The 24,841-nt window shown below is 40.2% G+C and overlaps 1 protein-coding gene across 30 annotated transcripts in view; it reads right to left on the bottom strand.

Moving 5' to 3' along the window:
* LOC143217573 (bromodomain adjacent to zinc finger domain protein 2B) overlaps nucleotides 1-24,841 on the bottom strand; it is a 314,941-nt gene that overhangs the window by 215,935 nt on the left and 74,165 nt on the right. The window contains exon 1 of one of the 30 annotated variants that reach the window (XM_076441986.1): nucleotides 7,122-7,228. The exons of 28 other annotated variants lie outside the window; for them this stretch is intronic. The gene's annotated coding sequence lies outside the window, so the exon portion shown is untranslated. Of the gene's footprint in view, nucleotides 1-7,121; nucleotides 7,229-24,841 lie in introns of those variants that run through there. One more of the 30 variants, XM_076441985.1, reaches the window with a different exon arrangement.

Below are 24,841 nucleotides of genomic sequence, written 5' to 3'. Positions count from 1 at the left end.
TACATGCTCCTCTGCACCCCACTCCTAGGAGTAGGGACTTTTAGTATGTTTACCTCCTAACTAGACCAAACGAAGTCCCAAAGTTAAAAATTGTGTTCCTTCCATTTCCCTCTACACCCCCCTTATGAGGATTCGTTGACTTGACTGTAGACCGCACCACACCAGCAACACACCAGCGTTTTCAGTGGCGCTTACCACTATAACAGTCTGGATTAGGTTGTTCGACTCTGGTGTGGTCTAGTGGGCCAGGACCTTAAAAGATCGATCTAGGGCGCTATCTTCCCCAGAAGTTTATCCCTCGTTTATTCAGCAGCTATGAAAATAGCCGATTGGTGGTGGCCTAAGGACTGTGGTGGACTGCGGTGGCCTAATGTCCTACACGCACTACAACAGGGACAGGTAGTCAAAGACCTTTCCGGCGAGCACTCGATTCCTCAACGATTTGTATGTATACCGTCCTGAACCGCCTTTCGACATCTAAGGCAGGGCCCGCTAGGTAGCCCTAAGGTCGTCGCTAAACTAGAAGGCGCACCACACCAGCACCGCATCAGCATTTTCAGTGGCGCTCGGCACTAGAACGGTCTGGGTTAGCTCGTTCAACGGATTACGGCCCGCGCTAGTGGTGAGCGCCACTGTAAAAGCTGTTGCGGTGCTGGTATGGTGCGTTCTAGTGAGCGACGACCTTTCCTCATAGATGTGTCCTTATAGAGGACTCTAGCGGGCCTACAAAAATTGTAAATCGCAGGAACATCTCAAGTCTGATGCCAGCGCACCTGTTACAAGCGGATAATCTGTCTATCTACAAGACTGTACATTAAATTGTCTAGTAAATTACACGCAACCTAGGATCGATACCCAATCCACTAGCAGAGTCCTTCCTCTGGGTTCCCCTACAAACCTCCACGTCCGAATAACCAGAAGCCAAGAAGCTAGGAGGATTCACGACCTCGAAACAGTCGCAGGACCCGACGCGAATAATCGAGAGCACGAAAACCACGCCTACTCTCCAGCAAACAACCTAGATCCTTGCCCGTGAGGGCAACGCAACTCGCATCGGGAGCAAACTGCCCCTGCGTCCCGGTGCTCCGTCATCCCCTGAAGCTCATCAAAATCGAAGTCGGACAATCGAGGTCCTTTGTACGTGTCCGTGGATGGCGGTTCCTTCCGGCGCGTCGGAACGGTGACACGGAGCGAGAGGTCGCAGGGGGTGGTAGTCGGGCGGAGGTGGGTGGGAGCCGGGTGTGCAGCACGAAGAGAGAAACGAACGGAAGCGTTGAACGAGGAAGAAGAGTCTCTGAAAGAAGACGCACGAACCGAGAGAAGGTAACGCAGCTGAGAGAGAAAGCGAGAGACAGAGAGAGAGAGAGAAGCGGAGAGAAATAGGGTAAAAGAGAGAGGGGTGCAAGGAGCTAGCGGGTAATAGGGAGAGAGCCGGCGTTACCGTGGGGTGAGTCGGCGCGGGAACGAGCGGTTTCGTGGGTCGGTGGGTGGTGGACCGGGAGGGAAGCGTAGCGGGCCGAGATAGCAGCGGACAGGAAAGAGAGGAGAGGACGATGAGGTAGAGAGAGAGAGAGGAGGGTAGGAGAGGAAGAGGAGGCGGTGGTATGAGGTTGGTTAGGCGCGGACGGTGGGGCCAAGAGACGAGAGCGCGCGTACCCGTAGCATAGGATGAGATCAGAGAGAGGGATGCAGGGAGGAGGATGAAGAAGAGGAGGGAGACACGCTGCGAGAGGCGCTGGCAGAGTTTGTGAGCACGCGCTACTACTCTTCGAGGCTCGAGTTCTATCTGGCCGTGTTCCTCGTTCCACGGATACTTCTTTCTCGCTCGTGCCCTCCACTCTTCAGCCCCACTCTCGCTCTCCTCGCGCTACTACCACCACACCACCGGCAGCGTATCGGGAGGAACGGTCGTCTCTTTTCTTCGCGGTGCACGTACTCTCGATCCTCTCCTGCTTACGCGCTCGTTCTCCCGATTCGTTTCGTCGGTCCTCGTCCGGACTCTCCTCTCGCTCTTCCTCGCTGTTCGTCGCCCTCCCGCCCCTCTGGACCCGCTCGCTCCCGTCCCGGGCTCGCTCCTGACACTCCAACCAGCTTCCCTGCCCCCGCCCCCCACGCGGAGCTACCACCCGTCCACTCTTCTTCCTCGCGACAGCCGCCGCATCGGTTCTCTGCGTCCACCACTCTCTCGTTCTCTCTCGTGGGGGTATACACACGCTCGCCGCGGCCCCGGGTTCTTCCTCTCTCGCTACCCTGGCCTCGTCCCATCTCTCGTTCTATACTGCCATTCCTCTCTCTTTCTCTCTCGCGTTCTGTTTCGACGTCCGTGTGCATCCCGGTTCGTTTCTCCTTTAACCGATCTCCACGGGGCTCGCGCGTTCCGCTTCGGCGTTTGTATGAGACACACCGGTGGTGGGTGGGAGAGAGGAGGGTCGCGGGGCCAGAGAGGAGGCTCTCTCTCTCCGAGGCGAGTTCACGTTCCATCGCAAAGCGCTCTGGCCGAGAATTGGTATATCGGGGGATGGAACGCAAGCCCACCGGGGGCTTAAGGGGGAACGAGATATGGCCGCAGCGTACCGACACGTTCGAGACGGACGTCGTTTGCGGACGCGGGATCCGAAAGAGGCATTCCGGGTTGTTGCACCGGAAGAACGGGCCTGAAAGCAACCCCTCCTGCCACTCTCCATGCCTCTTCGATCTCTCTCTCTCTCTCTCTCTCTCTCTCTCTCTCTCGCTCCCCGCCAACGGCGTCCAAAGATGAGAACGAGGGCGGAGAGAGGAACGGCGCCGGGACTGCCGGAAAGTTTCGCAGCCGCGGATAAAGGAGCCCCCGATAATTAATACGAGAAAATGATGGACGGCGCTCCTCTGCGCGAGACTACGCTCCGGAATATCTGAGAAACCTCCACCATCTCGATCTCTCCCTCTCTCTCTCTCTCTCTCTCTCTCTCTCTCTCGTGCTTGCCTACCGGTTCCTCTCTTGTCAGAGACTTTTCGAAGTAACGCTCCCGGATCCCGTGCACGCGTCAGCCGCACGGATCCTGCTGAAAACGACGCGGGCCTGCGACCGGCGGGTTTTTAGCCCGTCCTTGGACAGGCTAACGATCCGTCGGGTCTCGTCGCCGCTCCCGATATGTCATTAACGAGTTAATTATCGGTAATTGAGGAACGGCAACAAACTACCCCCCACGGTACGGTGAAGTTATTGGTTGCAGTTCGGCGAAAACGGCCGGGCGAGATCCTCGGAGACTGCGATGAAGAGGGAAATACGGGAAAAGTGGTAATGAGGTCGCATTTTCCGAGTTACCCTGGAAAAAGGAGTTGTTGCGGAGCCTCCAGGAGGAGTTCGGAGGGGATAGACGTCTCATACTGGGAAAATGCCCGATCTAGGTGGACAGTGGTCATTTTTCTCAGGTATCAGGCGGTTTCTCAGGCAATCGTCACTTTGAGAGGACAGTTTTGGGCGGCTAACTCACTGCGGCGCCACGAAGTGTCTACAATTTCAGCAACGCGCTCTCAAACAAGAGGACAGGCATCAATCAAGTGGGCAACAACCCGCAAGCATCCCATCGAGGACGAGGAGGACCTTGGATTCTGACTTGGATCATCGTAGAAAAGAGGACTCGTCAAGATTAGCGTTGTTCCCTGGCAAGGGGGTAATGTGGCGGCTACGTATACCTTTCCCGCTGCTACCTGATCCCTCACCAATCCCTATATATGCCGTCCTCAAGGCAGGGCCCGTTAGATAGCCTAACAGACTGGTCAGCAACGGCAGTGTCTTTTCAGCCCGATCTCGGCTCGCTATGCTTCCTTTCGTCTCGCTCCCCGTGACGGCCATAGCTCCCGAGGCAGTTCAGGCGCGTACCTATCCCAGACCGTATGAACTGCGCGTGGCGCATAAGGGCGACACCCGTGTCGATAGGATCCCAGTTAGGCCCCGTTAGGTACGCGCTTGAGCTACCTCGAGGACTAGGGCCTTTGGAGATAAAACAAGAAAGCGAGCTAACAAAAACGTGGAAAAATAGCTACCCTATACGATAGACGCGACCAAATCCCGCCGAGGCTGTCGCGTCTATAGAGGATTTACTGTACGCTAAGTTCGCGACATTTTCCACGAACCACTCGCACACCATCTTCTCCGCGCCACGCGGATGAGAGAGGGCGAGGGGAACAGAGAGAAACGGCAAGGAAAAGCCACGTCAGACAGCGTTTCCCAGATTGTTGCCGCGTTGTATTCGCAAGCGAGAGCAGTTTCGCGCGGAAACATTTTTTTAATGGGTTACGGGTGGCGAAGAGTGGAAAAATGCGAGAGGGGTGTCGAGGGGCCGCATCGTCGCGCCAGGACTCGGTGGTGGGACGACTGGATACAATGTCGACCAGCGTGGGGAGCAATTACTTAAGCGTGGTCGAAATTCGCGCGGCCCGCTGAAGTTCCGATATTTATCAGCGTTTTTAATCCGAGTCGAACGTCGCGCCGGCCGATTACTTTATCGCCCGCATTATCATATATTAATGGCGCCGCGCAACGTTCCGATTGCCACCCAATCGGCTGTTCTCGTTCGAACCGATCTACAAACGGCGACGCTCGAAACCCGATTGCTCTAACCGAACAACAAGCGATTTGACCGATATTACCCGGCGCTGTTCGTGTGCCATAACTATACCTACTCGGTTGCACATGCACCGACGTCGCCCGCATTCATTCATAAGTCGCATACTCGTGACAGCTACGACGTATGCATGTATGTGCCCAGCCGGCGCGGCACAATCGATTCGCGCCACCGCTTTGCACGATTCTCTCCCTCTCTCTTCGACTGTCCTGCGTTTCTTCCGCTTTTCAAACGGGTTTTCGGGTGTTTGATGTATTTGCACAACCAGGTATAGGAATACTGACACCTTCGGGTCTAGATTTGAAAATCAGCGTTGAAAAATTTAAAAAAACAATTTTTCCGCGCGTGGTGTTGAAAAAACCGCAATTTTCTCGACATTGTGCAAGTTTGACGAATTTTTTCAAGGTTAAAAAACGTTCGTACCATAATATCCCTATTTTTCCCATATTCTGTCGAGTTTCAGCTGTAATTAAAAAAATTTTCAGAGCTCTATCTCATTTCTATCGGAAGTTCTTTGATTTTGACACAGATTTCGTCGGTTTGGCCCATAGTGCGCCGTGGGGGTCCGGGTTCGAGTCCCGTCGGAGGAACGTTTTTTTTTCACTTCTTTTTTATATTTTTATCCGCCAAAGGGTTAATTGAAAATGATACTTATTATTTTATAAAAGAAACACTAGATCTATTACTACATACACGAAAGATTATAATTATATTAAAATAATACATAACAAACACAAATGATATAATAGAAAAAACTATTACTACATACGCGAAAGATAATGATTATAAGACAATAATAAAAAAAGAAGTATTAAAAAAAAGTTACTGCGCCGGGACTCGAACCCGGGCCTAGGGCTCGGGCGTAGCAGTTCAGCCCGCGCTGAACTGACATGTTACGTCCATAAAACTTTAATTTGCAAATATCTCGAAAATTACTTAGTAGTTGCCCCTATAATGGGGTAACTAACCTATCCAGGGGAACGAGATCTATAACTCTGTAGAGTCTCAACTAAATCTGTGACGCGAAGGCTTTGCATTCTCCTTGTAAGTTTGGGTTTTGGGCTGTGTGGATTTTCCCCTGTGAAGCTCAACAAGTATATCCCCCTAGGAACCATGTAACATTTGTTTGAACATTTTCATTGTACAACAAATAACTCGTAAGTTTTTTACTATTATTCCGAGTTGCACCCCTTCTTTTGGAACCTCCTGTACACCCCCGGAACGATTTTTCCTTGGTCCCTTTGAAATTTATATGTTTAGTTAATAGATAGCTGCCGATAGCAGCGCGATATTTCAATTTAATTGTAATACATCGCGCGCGCAGTTTCCACGCAACGCACACACACACACCCCGCGAGCGCAATATTTTCGTCGTTCAGGGTGCAATGCGTGCAGACACGTAATCGGCGCGTATACATCAAAAACTGGCAGACATTTCACGCATCGGGCAAACACAAATTTATGGACGGCTCTCGTCGTTATCCTCCACGCCCTCGGTTTTTCTCCTGCACCACCACCAACCACCACCACCACCAACCACCACCACCACCTCTGTTCTCTCTATCTATCTATCTCTCTCGAACGGTTTAATGCCCGACCATTGATTTGCTCCACTGACATCGAAATAAAATGTACGATATCGTGGCCGATAAAGAGTTTGTAACTGGAGGAAACCACCCCCGTGACAATGTCACGCCCCCGCGCCGACAAGAAATATCGCGTAATTTATTTTTATCGTGACCCATCCCCGATATCCATCGGCCATTCGTACCGAGCTTGAGAAAGCCCAATTTAAAGGTTTAACCGTGGCTTCACCCCGAAACGATCCCTTATCAAACCCTGCGACAGCTGTTAACCCTCGGCGCTCGAATGGTACGACTTCGATTTTGATCATTTTTTGTGAGATGGTGGTACATGGATCCGTAATTATGTATGCAAAATATTGGGCGTAGGTAGTCAATAGTTTTAAAGATATGAACAAAAAAGTTTCACACCTTGTTGATATATTTTGATATATTTTTTTTGATATATTTACTATGATTTGCAGCTGAATTGTTCTGAAGTTCAATTGTTTATATCTTGGAAACTATTGAGTAGCTACACTTAATATTTTGCATACATAATTGGGGATCCATATACTATCGTCTCACAAAAAATTATCAAAATCGATGTCGGACACTTGGGATCCTTCCCTTGTGAGAGAGGCAATATTAAAAATTGCTGTGGCATTATTCAAAATATTGTTTGCGTTATTAAATATGTCGGTGTCTAATTAATTACTAAATATTTAGGTATTGTATGAGGCATTATACCAATTTCATATCCATAAAATGAAAAAGTCATATTTTTATATTAATTTATAATATATGATTATTTTAATTTCTAAGTTAAAATATAGCTGTCCAACTGCGAAGGGTTTTTCACCCACTCATTTCTGACGTAATTGCGTAGAATCCAAAGTATAATTGTTCAATTATACTGAGCGGTGAGATAGTTATTGTGTAAAATAGTTACTTTCATCGTCCCTTAGGTCTAGTGTTAATCCTCTGCGGTCCGTTAGCCATAATTATTTTTTCTCGCTCGCAGTAGATGATGGATATTCAACCAGACATTACCTGAAACAGAAAATAAACGTTGTTTGAATACACATGATTGATTTAAGTATCGTTTTCTATATTCTTATAATGTCGCATTAATACCCAACAGTGAACGTGTTATTATTTATACATTTACTCGAACCTACAGGTAAGTAACTAAAGAATTTAGTAACAAATTGAAATTTAAAACGAGGTTACAATTGACTAATTGTGAGAGTCGTGAATTAATTTGTACACCTAATATATTCACAATCCAGATCCCCATTCAATTCAATTCAAGTTCAGATTATCAAAATGATGCAACTCTTACTTCAAACAATAAGCAAGGTATAAGGATACGTAGAACTCCGACAGGTACAATTCTACTGAAAAATGGGCCCGGACAATACTTACAAAAATGGTAAAAAAACTTGCAATAAAGACAGAAATAACGACCAATTTCGACATTTACGAAATTAAGGAAAACTACTTTAAGTTCAAGAAATTTCCCTCGATGTAAACTTGAAATTTCCCTCAATTTAAACTAGAAATTTCCTTCAATTTAAACTTGATGTTTCTCTCGATTTAAACTTGGAATTTCCCTGAATTAAAAACTTGAAATTTCCCTCGATTTAAACTTGAAATCTTCCCATAATATAAACTTGATATTTCCCTCGATTTGAACTTGGAATTTCCCTGAACTCACACCTTGAAATTTCCCTCGAAGTAAACTTGAAATCTTCCCGTATATAAACTTGAAATTTCCTCAATTTAAACTTGATGTTTCTCTCGATTTAAACTTGAAATTTTCTTCAATTTAAACTTGATGTTTCTCTCGATTTAAACTTGGAATTTCCCTCGATTTAAACTTGAAATCTTTCCTTAATATACACTTGATATTTCCCTCGATTTGAATTTGGAATTTCCCTGCACTCAAAACTTGAAATTTCCCTCGATGTAAACTTGAAATCTTCCCTTATATAAACTTGAAATTTCCCTCCATTTAAACTAGAAATTTCCTTCAATATGAACTTGATGTTTCTCTCGATTTAAACTTGGAATTTCCCTGAATTCAAAACTTGAAATTTCCCTCGATTTAAACTTGAAATCTTCGCTTACTATAAAATTGATATTTCCTTCGATTTGAACTTGGAATTTCCCTGAACTCAAAACTTGAAATTTCCCTCGATGTAAACTCGAAATCTTCTCTTATATAAACTTGAAATTTCCCGCAATTTAAACTTGAAATTTCCTTCAATATAAACTTGATGTTTCTCTCTATTTAAACTTGGAATTTCCCTGAATTCAAAACTTGAAATTTCCCTCGATTTAAACTTGGAATTTCCCTGCACTCAAAACTTGATATTTCCCTCGATGTAAACTTGAAATTTTCCCTTATATAAACTTGAAATTTCCCTCGACTTAAACTTGGAATTTCCCTGAATTCAGAACTTGAAATTTCTCTCAATTTAAACTTGAAATCTTGAAATTATATCCAACTGCATTGATTGAATTATTTCACTCGAAATATCTCCTCAACGACTAATATTTCAACATGAATAATGTCCAACTGCATTGATTGATGTATTAAAAAGTATTGTATAATTCCATTTAAAAAAGACGAAGTAAAAGCCGCGAATAAAACGTACGCGAAGGAAAAGAAACTTTTTAAACGCTCGAAGAACGAATGTAAGTGAACGTACTGGCAGGTCGACGTAATTATGAAAGCAATTACACGTTGGCTCGCAGGAAGAGTCCCGAAAACTTTTACGTGCGCTGATAGATCGAGTGCCCCTTGTGTTCCGCGATTCAACGCGCGGAGAACGATAAATTTCTATTATCACTGTAGCGGGGAAAATTTTCATTCCTCCCTCTCTTTCTTTCGTTCTCTCCTGCTCGCGAATACAAGCTGAATAAAACACTCATATAATTGCGCGCATACAGGACGCGCAAACCGGGCAAAAAGAGGAACAGAACGTGGCTTTGTTTCTGCCGCGACAATTGCTTCGCAATGCGAGAACCGCCGTGAATAAATTAGTAATTCGTAATGAGAGCAAGCTGTCGCGATACTAATATCCGGGGATCGTGATTAAAAACGCGAGCCGATGCGAACAGTGACTTCTTGTCGGACGATTGATTCATTATTTAAATCATCGTACCGAACGGTAGCTCGTCTCGTTGATAAAAAGAACAACAACGAATGAGAACGAACGAATGTATCGTTCATTAAAATCGTACTGCATCCTTTTAGCATGTATGCACTCTTTTGCATGCATTTAAGATTTTAATATAATAATTTGATTATGTTGGGAATAATGTAGGAAACTAGCCTCTATTTTTCTTCAATTCAAACCTGAAATTTCTCATAATTCAAACTTGAAATTTCCTTCAATTTAAACTTGATATTTCCCTCGATTTAAACTTGAAATCTACCCTCAATATTGTATAAACCTGAAATTCCCTCGATGTAAACTTGAAATCGTCCCTTAATATAACATTGCAATTTCCCTGAATTTAAATCTTGTAGTCCCCAGGATTTACACTTGGAATTTTCCTGAATTACAAACTTGAAATTTCCTTCAATTTAAACTTGATATTTCCCTCGATTTAAACTTGAAATCTACCCTCAATATTGTATAAACCTGAAATTCCCTCGATGTAAACTTGAAATCGTCCCTTAATATAACATTGCAATTTCCCTGAATTTAAATCTTGTAGTCCCCAGGATTTACACTTGGAATTTTCCTGAATTACAAACTTGAAATTTCCTTCAATTTAAACTTGATATTTCCCTCGATTTAAACTTGAAATCTACCCTCAATATTGTATAAACCTGAAATTCCCTCGATGTAAACTTGAAATCGTCCCTTAATATAACATTGCAATTTCCCTGAATTTAAATCTTGTAGTCCCCAGGATTTACACTTGGAATTTTCCTGAATTACAAACTTGAAATTTCCTTCAATTTAAACTTGATATTTCCCTCGATTTAAAATTGGAATTTTCCTGAATTCAAAACTTGACATTTCCCTGAATTCAGAACTTGAAATTTCTCTCTATTTAAACTTGAAATCTTTCCTTAATATAAACTTGATATTTCCCTCGATTTGAACTTGGAATTTCCCTGCACTCAAAACTTGAAATTTCCCTCGATGTAAACTTGAAATCTTCTCTTATATAAACTTGAAATTTCCCGCAATTTAAACTTGAAATTTCCTTCAATATAAACTTGATGTTTCTCTCTATTTAAACTTGGAATTTCCCTGAATTAAAAACTTGACATTTCCCTGAATTCAAAACTTGAAATTTCCATGAATTTAAACTTGATATTTCCCTCGATTTAAAATTGGAATTTTCCTGAATTCTAAACTTGACATTTCCCTGAATTCAGAACTTGAAATTTCTCTCGATTTAAACTTGAAATCTTTCCTTAATATAAACTTGATATTTCCCTCGATTTGAACTTGGAATTTCCCTGCACTCAAAACTTGAAATTTCCCTCGATGTAAACTTGAAATCTTCTCTTATATAAACTTGAAATTTCCCGCAATTTAAACTTGAAATTTCCTTCAATATAAACTTGATGTTTCTCTCTATTTAAACTTGGAATTTCCCTGAATTCAAAACTTGAAATTTCCATCAATTTAAACTTGATATTTCCCTCGACTTAAACTTGAAATCTTCCCTTGGTATAAACTTTAAATTTCTTTCAATTTAAACTTGATATCTCTCTCGATTTAAAATTGGAATTTTCCTGAATTAAAAACTTATTCATTTCCCTGAATTAAAAACTTGAAATTTCCTTCAATTTGAACTTACTATTTCATGAAGCGTCTGTGACACACTTATAAATGTCTAGAATATTTAGTGAGAGTGACACTATTAATATAAGTGGAACAATACGATTTAAACTCATAAAAGTTATTTAGTTGGAGTTAGGGGCCTCGAAATTCTACTTTGCCCAAGGCCCCAACTAGTTGTAACGCGCTATTGGTTAGGCTCCACCACTATCGCTACCATAGTCCTAACTACCAAGTCTAGCTAGTTGATCCTCCCAAGCCAGATGGTCACGCGAAGCACCAAAGCTTCAAAGTAATAGGGACTCCTGTGCGAGCGATAGTTCCGAAGAAGTCTAGGCGTGTGAAGATCACATAGCAATGTTATTCGTGACTGCACATCGCTCACAGATTACCCCACTATGAGAGACTTCGGTGCATTCGGGGCGTGGTTTCGTTAGCGCGCGATTCTTGGCACTTGGCTCGCTAAAACTGGCTCGTACGAGAGCAGTAGCTCGAACAGGTCCGGATCACAATTTCAAGGTAAGCGTCTGCCTCTCGTTCTTACTGACCTGACTCACGCGACGATACGGATTTTTTCATCGTCGATAATCGTCGCACTTCGATCCCATCTACGGCGTGCAAAGTTCCCGAGACAACTGTGGAGATCGGCAATTCGCAGTTGAACGGTGACAATTCGAATTGAACAGTCGCCATTTATAGTTGAACATCCTATATCGTCTTGGCTCGTCTCACGAGTGCGATTTTATGCATCTGTGGCCAAAGTGGATTCATGCATCAGGTAAATCTGAAGAATGAGGGACTGTCGTGAAGATTTGGACAACGTAGAAGTTGGTATAGTGCTTTTCTATATACATACAGGGTGTCCCAAAATTCGTGAAAATCCCGAAAGGGGGTGGTTCCTGAGATCATTTCAAGCGACATTTTCCTTTGCAAAAATGTTATCCGCGGCTTTGTTTAGGAGTTATTAACGAAAAACACGGACCAATCAGAGCGTGACCTAGACACGAGTTGGGACAGTCGGCCCGGCGCGCCAGCTGTCTATTGGCCGACTGTCCCAACTCGTGTCTAGGTCACGCTCTGATTGGTCCGTGTTTTTCGTTAATAACTCCTAAACAAAGCCGCGGATAACATTTTTGCAAAGGAAAATGTCGCTTGAAATGATCTCAGGAACCACCCCCTTTCGGGATTTTCACGAATTTTGGGACACCCTGTATATAAAAGCGAAGTCCTGACTCACCTATCAACGCCCAGGCTAAACCCTTGGACTTAGAAAGCTGAAATTTTGCACAGAGGTTTCCCTTATGATCTATACAAGGGATAAGAAAGGATATTTCGAAATTCAATCCCCAACGGGGTGAAAAGGGGTTGCAACGTTTGTACGAGGAATATTTTGTTCGTGGTCGGATTTACTTCGTACTTGGTCTTAATGCTCTTTGATATAATTACTCAAACACCTATTTCGGCATTTTAAAAAATTGATCCCCAAGGGGGTGAAAAGGGGTTGCAACGTTTGTACGAGGAATATTTTGTTCGTGGTCGGATTTACTTCGTACTAGGTCTTAATGCTCTTTGATATAATTACTCAAACACCTATTTCGGCATTTTAAAAAATTGATCCCTAAGGGGGTGAAAAGGGGTTTTGAAATCTAAGATTGCGGCATGACATAAAATTAAAACTCTATAGGGGTGAATGGGGGGTTAAAAGGTTTTATATGGAGAAACAATATCAATTTCCGAGGGCATTAAACGGTTTTCTGTGCGAGCGAAGCCGCGGGCAAAAGCTAGTCTTCCATATTAACGCACTGGAACCACCAATGTCATGGTTGTCAACTTTATTTCTGTTTGTAAAGAAACTTGTTGTTTTCAGTGGTAGTAGGCTTTGTAGATGTGAAATAAATAAATATCGTACTAAACTCTGTCGAATTTTGTATTCTAACATTTAGCCATTACAGTCTATAAGTTTATTAATAATGAGCTACAGGTTTATTGAACCTTCGGACAACGTGCGATTTTTATACGTATATAATTGGCAATGTTTAGGACCGTTCGCAGCTCTAATTAATAACATTAAAAAACTTACTTTTGATGATATCTCGTGTAGACGCATTAGTAGACTGCGAATCTTTATGCGTAATAAAAATATTGTACATCGATTGTGGGAATGAATAGTTACATAAAAATTCATTTCACCCCTTCATAGTCTTTTCACGTTGAGAATAACGTAAAAATATTCTTGGATTTTTTATATTTTGGACTGTTTTGTATTTCCTTCATAAATGCATAAAAATCCGCAGTCTACACATTAGTCTTTCCGATATCCTCGTGAACGATTCAAGTCGATATTTGGTTAATGTATTATAGAATCTCGAAGTCCCTTCTTTAATTATGTTTCTTCAATTTTCTTGGTGTAGGTTTCTGCAATTTTGTCTTTGCAATATTTAATGCTGTCGATATAGTTACACTTGAAGCATCAGTGACTAATATTGCAATGCTCTTCCAGTAATTAACAAGTTGACTGTACATTGGCACAGCCACCTGTGGCACTGGAATCAATTAGACGGCGTTATTGAAATAAACTGTAATATTTGTGAACTTTTCCGTACAGTCGATATTGTATCATTCATTCAACGAAATGTATTTACCATGACAGTGTGGTTTAATTCCATATTTTTGTGCAGGATGTAATAGGAGGTCAATTATTCTTTTGGCGATACTTTATTGTTTATTCCAGTGGTTAGACTTAATGGAGCGTTTCTACGTTTTTCTAAAATTCTACGTTTTTCTCATAAAGTTATTCAGTTGGGATTAGGGGCTCCGAGATTCTACTTTGTCCAAGGCCCCAACTAGTTATAACGCGCTACTGGTTAGACTCCACCACTATTGCTATCATAGTCCTAACTACCAAGACTAGCTGGTTGATCCTCCCAAGCCAAATGGTCACGCGAAACGCCAAAGCTTCAAAGTAATAGGGACTCCTGTGCGAGTGATGGTTTCGAATATAAACTTGATATTTCCCTCGATTTAAACTTGAAATCTTCCCGTAATATCAACTTGAAATTTCCTTCGATTTGATCTTGATATTTCCCTCGATTTAAATTTGATATTTCTCTGAATTAAAAACTTGAAATTTCCTTCGACTTGAACTTGATATTTTCCTCGATTTAAATTTGAAATCTTCCCTTAATTTAAACTTGAAATTTCCTTGAATTTAAACTTGATATTTCCCCCGACTTAAACTTGGAATTTCCCTGAATTCAAAACTTGAAATTTCCCTCAACTGAAACTTGAGATCTTCCCTTAATATAAACTTGAAATTTCCCTCAACTTAAACTTGAAATTTCCTTCAATTAAACTTGACGTTTCTCTCGATCTAAACTTGAAATTTCCCTGAATTAAAAACTTTAAATTTCTCTCGATTTAAACTTGAAATCTTCCTTTAATATAAACTTGAAACTCCTTCAGTTTTAACTTGAAATTTCCTTTAATTTAAACTTGAAATTTCCTTCAATTAAACTTGACGTTTCTCTCGATTTAAACCTGAAATTTCCCTGAATTCAAAACTAGAAATTTCCATCAATTTAAACTGGAAATGTCCTTCAATTGTAACTTGATATTTGCCTGAATTAAAAACTTGAAATTTCCCTTGATATAAACTTGAAATTTCCCTTAATTTGAACTTGATATCTTCCCTTAATATAAACTTGAAATTTCCTTCAATTTAAACTTGATATTTCCCTAGATTAAACTTGACATTTCCGTGAATTTAAACATGGAATTTCCCTGAATTGAAAACTTAAGATTTCCCTGAATTTAAACTTGCAATATCCCTGAATTCGAAACTTGAAATTTCCCTCGATTTGATCTTGGAATTTCCCTGAATTCAAAACTGGAAATTTCCCTCGATTTAAGCTTGAAATCTCCGTTTAATCTTGAAATTTGATTGCATTTTTATAGGGAACAATTAGATGACGTTATTGAGTGTCGCTTGTCCGTTATTATTTATTCATTTACTTATTTGACTGTTTTGTTTTAATTTAGACAAACACCGAAATTACTGTCTTACCAATCCAATAACATTCAATGTAGTTTCCCGTTCTTGCACAAGGATCCTTAGTCTATTAACGAAAAATCTGTCGCGCTCTCCGCAGAGACTGGTAAATTCCCAGTTCGCCCGACTAGCGATCGATGTGTCTCGAAAATCGTAGCCTCTCTCGTGTCAGCGCTCTAGACAACGTTTCGACTTGCCTCTGCCATAGTCCCAGGGCTCTGTCAGTATCAGTCCTAGGCGTGGGGCGCCTCTTTTACCCCGTTGATCGCGTACGTGTTCCGCGGAATACCGTGCAGTACCATTCGCCGAGGCTGACAAGCTGTGTCTTTGACCCTCGCAAGCTTTGACCATGACACGATATAAACGAGCCGACAGTCAGCGCTTATTATCGTGTCATGAAGGTTCGTGTGGCGTGTTAGAATCGTGCCGATCCCGGTACGCTGCTGCGAGAAACGCCGCCTAGATCTGTTGCGAATTAACATAACGTCAAGACCGCGTCAAGATTTTCACCTGGAGTCACGGGAAACCGACACACAACCGTAGAAACATCGAACGTGTACACACGTACACGTACTCGCACACCGGCGGATTAATTAACGAAGCTATTAACGATTCTTCGAACACCGATACCGCGGAGTCGTGAGTCGTATATTCGAGCAAACGAAGTTCCGATCGTGTATTCATACCGGCGGTCACATGTTATTGGAAACACGTTATCAGCGGATCGATATCGGACAGATTAACGCTGATAAATCCCGGAACGTCTCGGCGACACTTTTCTCGATCGATACTGCACACTGAAGTCGACCCAACGCCGCACAGTGGGACAAACCGATGGATTCTCTGTCAAAATCGAAGAACTTTCGACAGAAATCAGATAGAGCGATGATTTTTCTTTTAATTAATGCTGAAACTTTGCAGAATATAGGAAAATAGAGAGATTATGGCAAGAACGGTTTTTAACCTTTTAACACGGTTGTTAATACTTCATTATAATTATTTTTAATGTGAGAGTACAATGTATATGTGTACCTTCAAACTAGTGGGTTACCAATTCATTTCAACGAAAAATAGAATTCTTTAATTTTTGTTCACAAATACCATTTTTTTTTTTGGAAAATCCTCAGGTCGTCGACAAATTTTGAGAGCAGATTTGAAATCAGCGTGAAAAACTCTACTGGGAATGATGTATAACATGTTATAAAAAAAAATTTCCCGCACGTGGTAATGGATAAACCACAATTTTCTTGAAATTGTGCAAGCTTAGCGAATTTTTGTCAAGGTTAAAAAACGTTTCTACCATAAGCTATCTATTTTTTCACATATTCTGCAATGTTAATTTTTAAAAAGATTATTGCTCTCTATCTCATTTTTATTGAAAGTTCTTTGATTTTGTTCCAGATTTCGAAATTAAAGCTGAAGCATTGAAGAATATGGGAAAAAAGAGAGTAACAATAAGAATAAGGTATCAAGGTATAGGATAAACCACAATTCTCTTTAAATTGTGCAAGTTTAAGGAATTTTTAAAAGGTTAAAAAACGTTTTTACCACAATCTCCCTATTTTTCCCATATTCTGCAAAGGTTCCAGCTCTAATTTTTAAAAAAAATGCATGGTTCTATCTTATTTCTATCGAAAGTTCTTTGATTTTGACACAGAGAATCATTTTATAGATTAGAGAAATTTTGTAGATACATTTTCATGGAAAATAAACGTTTTCTGCGTTATTTTCAAGCTACAGACGTTGAATGGTTACTTACTTATTTCTTTTCTCAATAATAGTGGAGAGCTATGTTTAAACTGTTTAAATAATTTTACTGTTTTCCATTTGGTCAATTATTTTTCCTATAAATGCACGAAATTCGCAGTGTAGCTAATATGGACTCTTCAATAATTAATCGCAGTTATTAATCTTGATTAATTCAATCGTTCACCTTATATTAATCTGCCTCTCTGACCAAATATTCTAGACATTTCTAAAAGTGTCACAGACGCATAGTGGGCTATTTTCACGATGTAGCTGGATAAAATTGAATTTTGATAACGATCCAGATGTATGAAATCATATTAGAATTTGATAGTAGAATGTTCACATTTAGCCAGGAAATATAAAAATTATTTTTCTTTATCACGACTAACAAAATCTTGAAATTTTCCCTTAATATAAACTTTAAATTTCCCGGAATTCAAAACTTGAGATTTCCCTCCACGTAAACTTGAAATCTTCCCTGAATATAAACTTGAAATTTCCCTCAACTTAAACTTGAAATTTCCCGCGTTTTAAACTTGAAATTTCCCTCAATTTAAACTTGAAATGTCCCTCAATTTAAACTTGAAATGTCCCTCAATTTAAACTTGAAATGTCCCTCAATTTAAGCTTGAAATTTCCTTAAATTTAAACTTGATGTTTCTCTCGATTTAAACTTGGAATTTCCCTGAATTCAAAACTTGAAATTTCCCTCGATTTAGACTTGAAATTTTCCCTCAATTTAAACTTGAAATTTCCCTGAATTTAAACTTGATATTTACCGGAATTCTAAATTGGAAATTTCCTTCAATTTAAACTTGAAATTTGAAAAAATTATTTTTCTTTATCTCGACTGACAAAATTAAAGTCAGCAAAAAATGCTGTCCAGTCTTAGGGCATGTCACCTTAGTTTAATGAAAGATTATAATCACCTAAATTGTTCCAAAGCATCTATGTATTTTCTATTACATATTATCGCAGCTAAAATCAAGACGAATGTAGCGACCTACTTCACTACGCCTTTAAATCTTAAAATAATGCAGAAATAGAGTTTCGACCCGCTAGATTGGCATTTTCGCCCACTGCGAGACGCATGAAACTGTCAATCTTCTCATAAAATCATTCTCCACATGCCCCCGTATCAGCAGAAACACGTTTGAAAACTATCAAAAGCCGCGTGTCCTATCAAACAAGTATCGTTCACCGAGTCCGTTCACAACCAAGTCCGTTTCTACTTCCTGCATATTATCGCACGCGGCGCATTTAGATCATCGAAACCAGTTTTCCTCGAAAGCAGATCTGAAAAGGAAACCGTACTGCACATTTTCGACTCATTTCACCCCGGAGTATCATGCTAACTCCCTCGTTAAACGCTTCATATCTGAATCTTTCTTCATCTCTTTCCGGAGGTTAATCAGTGAAGCGAAAATTCCGCGCGCCGATCGCGGAAAATATTCTTTCGAGCGGTCAATTGAATTATCTCGGCTAATTTTTCCGGGTACCGGTGAATAAATTGGACGAAATTGATGCAGCGAGGGGGAGGAGGGGGAGGGGGTAATTATGCAAACGCGGCACGAACGCGCTTTCGTTACACGTAGTTCGCTATCAGCGACGCGTTTCTTACCGGCGAGAGCGGACGCACGGTCTCGCACGGTAACACGTGACGCGGTTGCGAAATGTCCCGTGCGGTTCTCGGTTTTTGCACGCGAATCAAGCGCGATCTGTAAGAAACGAAATACACCGCGTAATACGAGCGCGCTACCGCCGCGCCGAGTTGACATCGTCCCACGACAGAACCTCGCGTTTTGCTAGCTACCGAGCAATTCGTCGGAGAAAACTGGACTCGGGAATCGGGCAAAAATTGCTGGCGGAATCTGCGGATCGTCTGAAAACGGACGCTCGACGTGGCGGCGAAGGAGGAATGTCCTGGAGAACCTGTAGATCGAAGTTTTGATCCTGTAGAATCAACTGTTCGGAAGTTATGCTTGTTTAAAGTTGAGCAATCTGCAGTGTTTTTGATTCAACGATAGCTTTCTACTACGAATTATGATGTATTTGGTATGCAATCTAGTAGATTTGTACCTGGAGAACCTGCAGATACAATTTTCGATCCTGTAGAATCAATGGTTCAGGAGTTATGGTTCTTTAAAGTTGAGCAATCTGCAGTGATTTTGATCCAACGATAGCTTTCTACTACGAATTATGATGTATTTGGTATGCAATCTAGTAGATTTGTACCTGGAGAACCTGCAGATACAATTTTCGATCCTGTAGGATCAATGGTTCAGGAGTTATGGTTCTTTAAAGTTGAGCAATCTGCAGTGATTTTGATCCAACGATAGCTTTCTACTACGAATTTGTATTTGTATTTGGTATGCAATCTAGTAGATTTGTACCCGTGGAACTTGAAATTTCCTTCAATTCAATACTTGAAATTTCCCACGATTTAAACTTGACATTTCTCTGAATATAAAACTTGAAATCTTCCCTTAATATAAACTTGAAATTTCCTTTAATTTAAACTTGAAATTTCCTTTAATTTAAACTTGAAATCTCCTTTAATTTAAAATTGAAATTTCCTTTAATTTAAACTTGAAAGATTCCCTTAATATAAACTTGCAATTTCCCTGAATTCAATACCTGAAATTTCCCTCGATCTAAACTTGAAATCTTCCCTTAACATAAACTTGAAATTTCCCTGAATTCAAAACTTGAAATTACTCTCGATTTAAACTTGAAATCTTCCCTGAATATAAACTTGATATTTTCCTCGATTTGAACTTGGAATTTCCCTGAATATAAAACTTGAAATCTTCCCTTAATATAAACTTGAAATTTCCCGGAATTCAAAACTTGAAATCACTCTCGATTTAAACTTGAAATCTTCCCTTAATATAAACTTGATATTTTCCTCGATTTGAACTTGGAATTTCCCTGAATTAAAAACTTGAAATTTCCCTCGATGTAAACTTCAAATCTTCTCTTAATATAAACTTGAAATATCTCTCAATTAAAACTTGAAATTTCCTTCAATTTAAAGTTGATATTTCCCTCCATTTAAACTTAATATTTCCTTTGATTTAAACTGGAAATCTTCCCTCAATATAAACTTCAAGATTTCAAGTTTAAATCGAGTTAAATTTCAAATTTTGAATTCAGGGAAATTTCAAGTTTAAATTCAGGGAAATTTCAAGTTTAAATTCAGGGAAATTTCAAGTTTATATTAAGGCAAGATTTAGAGTTTAAATCGAGGGGACTATAAGATTTAAATTCAAGGAAATTTAATGAATTAAATTCATTGGAATTCAAAGATTTAAATTGAAGAAAACTTTACATCGAAGAAGATTTCAAGTTTGAATTGAGGGAAATTAAAATTTTAAATGTAGAGATTTTGTAATGATTGTAGAGGTTGTTCAAGATTGCAATGTAAAATAAAATTTCTATGCTTTCTTTTGGTACAGCACAATTATTGAAAATCGTATTAATAGGCTTCCTGTTGGAAAAGTCTTAAGAAATTGGAATCAAATGAAATCATATTTTCAGTGGCGCCTCTGCAGGTCTGAAATAAATAAAAATCGTATTAAATTCTGTCAAATTGTACACTCTAGCATTTTCTGAAAATTTTTAGAAGCCATAAATGTGCATAAAGATCCGCAGTCTAATCATTACTGTTTTCAAACAATCTTGTTAAGTTAAGATTTTAGTTGTGTGGCGTCTCTATGTTTCTGGACCCAATATCAAAGAATATCGCCGTTTAACGAAAATCAGAAAGGGAAAAAAGTGGTCCACCCTTATTTTTTCAGTTTGTAGAGGTTACAGTTTGTAGAAGATTTCCTAAATAAAAAGAAATTCGCCACACCGTCGACGAATTTCATGTTTCATACATGTCGGTAATTGTCTTCTTCCATTCCACGGACAAACCGACACAAAAGACGTAATCACAGAGTCCCTCGAGACATTTTAATCAGGATCTGAAAGGTTCCGAGAACCAATGCTTCGAATTCTTCGCATGATCCGACATAAATGGACGTTGTTAGGCGTTTATCGGCGGATGCTACGGCAACTTTGTTGTTAAGACGCAGTTCACACGAGCACCGGCACGTTTTCCTCACCGCGGCGCGGATTGCCGGTCGCCAAACGAGAAATCGTTGTAAATATCTGCAATTTACATCGTTCGTGGTTAGCCGCAGAGATCTCGTAGACGTCCGCTCCTCGTTTCAACAGGAAGCTAGGGAGACCTGTTTCCCAGATGAAGTTGTTTCCCCGCTAGGAGGAGGTTACTGCTCTTACCTGAAAATTCTATGATTCACAGCCTTTGCAATTCATATAGGGTGTACCCTGAGATCGCGGTACCGTTGCTCTTTCCAGCGATGCAACAAGAACTTCCTAAAATATTGCCTTCATCGTGCACGAACAATTTAATCGTCCGTACGCTAGATACAGAATTCTATTTTATTTTAATTTTAATTGTGGAGAAGCAACGCTATGGAAATTTGAAATGTGTTACGAAATTATGAATAAAAATAAACAAAATAAAAATTGTATGCACTAATTCGAAGATTCAGTAGTTACGTTGACATCTATTTATTCTCTTAACAATTCTGATTAGTGGAAAATAGCACAAAAGTATATTAAAATTCCTCAAATATTTTAAATATTATGTATTCTACCTACTCCTTTTTATCATGAATGCATAAAAGAGATAAGGGTATCAGATAAGGGATATCACAAGTTTATATTAAGGGAAGATTTCAAGTTTAAATTGAAGGAAATATCAAGTTTAAATTGAAGGAAATTCCAAGTTTAAGTTGAAAGAAATTTCAAGTTTAAATTGGAGGAAATTTCAAGTTTCGAATTCAGGGAAATTCCAAGTTTAAATCGAGGGAAATACCAAGTTTAAATTAAAGGAAATTTCAAGCTTAAATTGAGGGAAATTTCAAGTTTATATTAAGGGAAGATTTCAAGTTTACATCGAGGGAAATTTCAAGTTTTTAATTCAGGCAAATTCCAAGTTTAAATCGAGGGAAATACCAAGTTTAAATTAAAGGAAATTTCACGTTTAAATTGAAGTAAATTTCAAGTTTAAATTAAAGGTAATTTCAAGTTCAAATTGAGGGAACTTGGTTTATATTAAGGGAAGATTTCAATTTAAAAACGAGGGAAATTTCAAGTATTGAATTCAGGGAAATTCCAAGTTCAATCCGGGGGAAATATCAAGTTTATATTAGTGGAATCTTTCAAGTTTAAATGGAAGGAAATTTCAAGTTTATATGAAGGGAAGATTTCAAGTTTAAATTGAAGGAAATTCCAAGTTTAAGTTGAAAGAAATTTCAAGTTTAAATTGGAGGAAATTTCAAGTTTCGAATTCAGGGAAATTCCAAGTTTAAATCGAGGGAAATACCAAGTTTAAATTAAAGGAAATTTCACGTTTAAATTGAAGTAAATTTCAAGTTTAAATTAAAGGTAATTTCAAGTTCAAATTGAGGGAACTTGAAGTTTATATTAAGGGAAGATTTCAATTTAAAAACGAGGGAAATTTCAAGTGTTGAATTCAGGGAAATTCCAAGTTCAATCCGGGGGAAATATCAAGCTTATATTAGTGGAATCTTTCAAGTTTAAATGAAAGGAAATTTCAAGTTTATATAAAGGGAAGATTTCAAGTTTAAATTGAAGGAAATATCAAGTTTAAATTGAAGGAAATTTCAAGTTTAAATTGGAGGAAATTTCAAGTTTCGAATTCAGGGAAATTCCAAGTTTAAATCGAGGGAAATACCAAGTTTAAATTAAAGGAAATTTCACGTTTAAATTGAAGTAAATTTCAAGTTTAAATTAAAGGTAATTTCAAGTTCAAATTGAGGGAACTTGAAGTTTATATTAAGGGAAGATTTCAATTTAAAAACGAGGGAAATTTCAAGTATTGAATTCAGGGAAATTCCAAGTTCAATTCGGGGGAAATATCAAGCTTATATTAGTGGAATCTTTCAAGTTTAAATGAAAGGAAATTTCAAGTTTATATGAAGGGAAGATTTCAAGTTTAAATTGAAGGAAATATCAAGTTTAAATTGAAGGAAATTTCAAGTTTTGAATTCAGGGAAATTCCAAGCTTAAATCGAGGGAAATATCAAGTTTAAATTGAAGAAATTATGCGGGGTGACCAAGGTAGCCCATTTTAGCCCAACTTTGTACTTTACTGACGCTAAAATCGTCGCGCGTGCGCGAAAAAAACCGTGCAATATCCCAACACTGGCTTAACAGCTTCTTTGAGTCCGGGCCCGGCAATTTTTGGCAAAACGGCATTCTCTTGATCCAGAGATGGGAGGAGGTCACAAACGATGTCGAAGACTACACAAATGTCTAATCTATTATAATCGTTATAATATTCAATAAATACAACCCACTATATTCTTGAACTGATGCATCTCTATCTCACGTTAAACCTTGTCAAGGATTACTCGGAGTCGGGCCCCGCAAAGGGCCCAGCACTGAAGTCTTCCTCGCGCGATTTACGGTTGCAATATTAAATTGTTCGGCGCGCAGACATCGTAAATCGAGCCGAGAACCGATTGTGGCCGCCGTGTCCGCGATGCGAGGCAGTAAACTATTTTATTGGCCACGAGTCGCTGCTCGCCGACATTCCGATTCTGTTCGATTACTGATCCGAGAGAGTAAATCCGTTGTTGGTCGCGATCGCGCGCGTGTATTTCCACAAAGCGCGTTCCGGTTGCGCGCTGCCCGCGTATCGAGAAGAAAGACGATTCCAGAAATACGGGCCGCTCTCCCTGCGACTTATCCCGAGCACGTCCGCGATGCGTAGTCTCGAGAACGAATCGATACGGGACGCTAAATGGGAATCGTCGGCAGAATGGAAACCTAATCGAACGGATAGCCGCCGCCGCCGCCGCCGCCGCCGCCATCGCCGCCTCGTGCTCTCCCTTGCTAGCTTGCGACATGTGTGTCCTCGTCACCGATGCTCGGCCAACCCTCCAAATCGCTAGAAACAGCGGCGAAACACTCTTATCGTCGACCTATAAAATTTCGCAGGATGCCAACAATTTTCGGCACCGTAGAAAAATTACTGGCTCGGCAGTATATTTTTTAGCGAAGTTCTAAGGCGGTGTTCGAAATTGTCGGAAGAACCAGCGAAACACTCTTCCTCGGGATCGTCAATAAACCTCGGATTGCAAAATAAGCTTTGGCTGTTCTTTACTTTACCGGACTCAAAATTTCTGCCTTTCTCCTACGAATTATGATGTATTTGGTATGTAATCCAGTAGATTTGGACCTGACGCGGATTCAGGTGGAATTTCGAACCTCTAGGATCAATAGTTGATGAGATATGGTCGTTTAAAGATGAACATATCTGCAGTTTCGTGACGGCACCGTTACCTGTCAAAAATGCTCAACTTTAAACAAGCATAACTCCTGAACCGATGAGCCTACAGGATCGAAACTTCGATCTGCAGGTTCGCCGGGTACAAATCTACTGGATTGCATACCAACTGTATCATAATTCGTAGGAGAAAGGTACTAATTTTGAGTCTGGCACAGTAAAGTTTACCCTAAGTTTTTACCTGATTTGTAACAATTTGGAGTGAAATGATCGTTCTTATCTTCTTCGAAAAAAGAAAAAATAAATGTTTTAAACGGAAGAATCGACAGATGTGATGCAAATAGACTTTTCAAAGGTGTCTATACCGACAAACACGTTTTTCCTTGTACTTCATAAGCAAGTTCCGCGAAAATCATAGAACCAACTATGTCAAACAGTAGAACAGACAAAGATATACGTAGAAAAACGCCCTATTACGTTCACAACATGTAGATGGACTAGAAAAATAGTCGACCAACTCTGCACCCAGATATCGAGAACACATGCCTACTTTGTCGGCAAGTGTCACAAGCTGATTCTTCGAAACTACGCAACATATCGACTTTCGAAGACAAAACTTCTCTTGCGTACTAAAGTTAGGACTTTCCATACTCTAACGAACCAAAAGCGCAGCTTATTCGTATTAGATTAGCTGGCGCATAAATTATTTCTACATAAACCTATCGAACAAGGTA

This window comes from Lasioglossum baleicum, chromosome 17 (assembly GCF_051020765.1).
Source record: "Lasioglossum baleicum chromosome 17, iyLasBale1, whole genome shotgun sequence".
Taxonomy (NCBI): domain Eukaryota; kingdom Metazoa; phylum Arthropoda; class Insecta; order Hymenoptera; family Halictidae; genus Lasioglossum; species Lasioglossum baleicum.
Note: the sequence above shows the minus strand (reverse complement) of the source record. Positions and strands in the feature narration are given on the sequence as shown.